Below are 4,637 nucleotides of genomic sequence, written 5' to 3' on the forward strand. Positions count from 1 at the left end.
GACGACAAGTGTTTTTTTTCATAATTAAGCATGACTTCAACTATTTCAACGTGTAATTTTCATCTTTTACAATTCGAGTATAGTTTATCCCATGCCATGCAAGACGCTATGTCTTGGAGAGGATGGATTTTTAAGACCATGAAAATTTTGAAATGAAGAAAATTCACCTAAGAACCCATCATGATGTGGATTTTGATGTAAAGTTGTATAATGCTGAGAGCGTAACTCATTTTGGTTGCAAAAATTGGGAAGCATTTTGCAAATTGTATGGTTTTGATGAGGGTATGCTTGTCACCATGGATCTTGGTGATCCTGAAATCGAGCAAGACAATATGGACATTTGGGTCCTTGTTGATACTCCTCCAGTTCTACCGCTATGTGAGTTTCTCAAACATAGTTAATTATTAACTAATTTGTATTGTTCATTTCAAAATAGTTGACAACTTATTTCCATTGACAGCTTATTTTGAAGTATCAAAGAATGTGCAGAAGATGGTAGATAGAACTTACTACACTGATGGCTCTGAGTTAACTGACAAGGAGAAAACTCATCTGGTTGGATTTTGTAATGATCTTGAGAATTACAATATCTACAATCGAACTCCTCAACATTATGGTCAATACGTGCCACTAGTGCACGTGTTGAACTACGGTAACTACCATGGAGATACCCTGGTAAGTTTTTTTACTATTACGACATCCGTGCATCTTTTTGCATACTTCTAAAACTAGTACATAATTGCTAACTACGAAGTTATTACTATGTTTTTCAACAGAGAATCCTAGAGGATTGTGTGCCTCATTTGATGTATCAGAATGGCGGCAGCCTTCATGTTTTGAACATATATCCAGGTCATCCTACGAATCTCAACTGTCCATACCGGATTTCTAAAAGAAGTGGAGACATGACAATCAAAGGATGGAAAAAATGTATGGATAGTCGTAAGGAGCTTCTTGGAAGCAAAAGGAAGCGAGGCGCAAGAATTGGAGACAAGATGACCTCCATTCTTCATAATGGAGAGTCAGGGTCTATATTGTTTTATGCTATTTTACCTTAAGTGTGTTTAGGTCCTACCTGATACTGATGATCATGTGCTAAGAACAATTATGTAGGGTTGGGTTCGATGACTATGAGGATGATGATCGTATGACTTATTATTAATAACGAGTAGAAGTTTTATGATGATGCTTGATTAATTAGTAGGACTTGTTATTATATATGATGATGTATGATGCGAGCATGCATGAGTTATTATATATATATCTGCGGGTGAAATGAACATAGCAGTAGCGTAGGTAAACCAAGGATGAAGATATAAGAGAGGACACTTCTCTCTATTAGCTAGCTAATAACAACCTAAAAATAACCCCCTAAACCCCTAAAACAGCCACTTTTTTTTAAAAAAAAAAGAAAAACCTCAGCTCCAGCCAGATGCTGACGTTTGGAAGCCTATTGGTCCCGGTTTATGTCATCAACCGGGACCAAAGGCCCCCTGCCTGGGCTGCCGACACTGCCCACGTAGAGGCCCATCAGTCCCGGTTCTGGATTGAACCGGGACTAAAGGGTCGGGGCATTAGTACCGACACTTTAGTCCCGGTTCAGGAACCGGGACTAAAGGCCCTTACGAACCGGGACTATAGGCCCTTTTTCTACCAGTGATTTCGAATGACAGGTGGGTTTTATGAAAAAACGAATAATTATTTTTAGCAGATTTTTGGGTCACTGCGCAGCGGATGGCCGGATGGGCTGAGGCCCAAGTGGCAACGCTTCAGCCATGTGAGACGACCTCAGGGCAATGCCCAAGGTAGTAGTACGTACAAAAATTTTGCGACGTGGTTCCCCCAATTAGTACCACCTCGTATATATGTTTTAAATTCAAACTGAAAACGTAAATTTACAACAAGAAAGCGTATTGACGGTGAACCCACGGAGTCAATCCGTGCTTTATTAATAAAAAAATTAGGGATAGACTAACAAAAAAGGCTTGTGCGTTGCAACGGGAAAAAAACCTAGCACCATAAGTAAGCATATCTCGAGGCCCCTTAGCAGACTTGCACGTACTAAATATGCAATACTCAACAGGGGGCTAACGCCCACAATTCCTACTAACACTGACAGTATGTATCATGTCCTACAACTCTTGAATCGCCAAGGTCCTTAGGCTAGGACAAAAGTATATAGCAACATGAAAATTAAAATGAAATCAACATGCTAAAGCATAGGTCCTCCTGCAGAATGGAAATGTAAATCTGGAAAAAGAAGATATTATACTGAAAGATGAGCAACATCAGATCAATTGTCTAAATTGTGATCAAACACTATAGAGATATATGATATGACAACAACACTGAGAATGTGATTGTTGTGAAAGTTCAACGTGATTGTGCAGTACCTACTGAAGAACACCTTTGTGACATGGAAGTAACTACCATATATATGTGGCCATCCTTTTTCTATGTGAGCAAATCCAAATCAACCAAAGATATCTGAAACCACTCAGTATCTCGGTAGGCATATTTGTCATCGACATATTTATCATATCTTGATGCTTCACTCTTGATTCTCTTGAATCCATCAGAATGGTCTTCTTGGCGCGGACTTTCTCCTTCATCTACTAAAAACCTGATGTCACCAAAAAGACGAATCAGCTTGTACACAAAACATTACATCACTGACAAATTTCTAAGATCAATATATACTCCTCATTGTGAAGAGTTAGAGCATATCCAAACTAAGAACAGTTAGAATATATATAGCTAATCCTAACTGAGAAGAGTTAGAACATATCCAAACTTCCTAGCGAGACATATGTATTTCTAGGAAGCTTAGGCAGGGTTACAATTATGTATGGAATGCCTTAGGAGAATCAAATAAAACAACAGTAAGGGAGCTAGCTACCTCATCCTTTGCTTCAAGGTTGCACAGTGTTGATGCCTGGGAGGAACATGCTGCCCAGAAACAAAAGTTTTGTTTTCGTAGAAAGAAACTTGTTTGTAGGCATGACTCAAAGTACTACCTCGGGTGCGGTATGGGTTGTCCTCATCCTGGTTTGCCAACGTGCTCAGTTTTGGTGGCAGTTGGCGACGTAGTTGCGAGGCTTGGGGGCCATGGCGAGGACGTCGTCGAGGATGGCACACGAGACTATCAAGCTTGAGGATATGGGGCTTCGGCAGTGGCAAAAGGATGCACGTATGGATGCTCCCTTAGCAGGCGTCATTGTTGACCTGCTAGTCTGTTGGGGAACGTTGCAGAAAACAAAATTTTCCTACTCGTTTCACCAAGATCATCTAGGAGTTCATCTAGCAACGAGTCATTGGATGCATCTACATACCTTTGTAGATCGCGCACGGAAGCGTTCAAAGAACGGTGATGATGTAGTCGAACACGACGTGATCCAAATCACCGATGACCAAGCGCCGAACGGACGGCACCTCCGCGTTCAACACACGTACGGGACGGGAGACGTCTCCTCCTTCTTGATCCAGCAAGGGAGAAGGAGAGGTTGATGAAGATCCAGCAGCACGACGACGTGGTGGTGGATGCAGGGCGTCACAGTAGCAGGGCTTCGCCTATACTACGCGAGAGAGACGTAACGGGGAAAGAGGGAGGCGCCAGGGGCTGATTTATGAAATCCCTCCTCTCCCGCACTATATATAGGAGGGCCAAGGGGGGTGGTGCGCAGCCTAGGAGATCTGATCTCCTAGGTGCGGCTGGCCAAGGGGAGGATTCCCTCCCCCCCAAGGCACCTAGAGGTGCCTTCCACCACTTGACTCCTCCCCATGGAAACCCTAGGCGCATGGGCCTAGTGGGGCTGGTGCCCTTGGCCCATGTAGGCCAAGGCGCACCCCCTACAGCCCATGTGGCCCCCCGGGACAGGTGGCCCCACCCGGTGGGCCCCCGGGACCCCTCCGGTGGTCCCGGTACAATACCGATAACCCCGAAACTTGTCCCGATGGCCGAAACAGCATTTCCTATATATAATTATTTACCTCCGGACCATTCCGGAACTCCTCGTGACGTCCGGGATCTCATCCGGGACTCCGAACAACATTCGGGTTACTGCATATACATATCTTCATAACCCTAGCGTCACCGAACCTTAAGTGTGTAGACCCTACGGGTTCGGGAGACAAGCAGACATGACCGAGACGACTCTCCGGTCAATAACCAACAGCGGGATCTGGATACCCATGATGGCTCCCACATGCTCCATGATGATCTCATCGGATGAACCACGATGTCGAGGATTCAATCAACCTCGTATGCAATTCCCTTTGTCAATCGGTATGTTACTTGCCCGAGATTCGATCGTCGGTATCCCAATACCTCGTTCAATCTTGTTACCGGCAAGTCACTTTACTCGTACCGTAATGCATGATCCCGTGACCAGACACTTGGTCACTTTGAGCTCATTATGATGATGCATTAACCGAGTGGGCCCGGTGATACCTCTCCGTCCATACGGAGTGACAAATCCCAGTCTTGATCCATGTCAACCCAACAGACACTTTCGGAGATACCCGTAGTCTACCTTTATAGTCACCCAGTTACGTTGTGACGTTTGGCATACCCAAAGCACTCCTACGGTATCCGGGAGTTACACGATCTCATGGTCTAAGGAAAAGATACTTGACAA

Source organism: Triticum urartu, unplaced genomic scaffold (genome assembly GCF_003073215.2).
Source record: "Triticum urartu cultivar G1812 unplaced genomic scaffold, Tu2.1 TuUngrouped_contig_651, whole genome shotgun sequence".
Classification (NCBI taxonomy): Eukaryota; Viridiplantae; Streptophyta; class Magnoliopsida; order Poales; family Poaceae; genus Triticum; species Triticum urartu.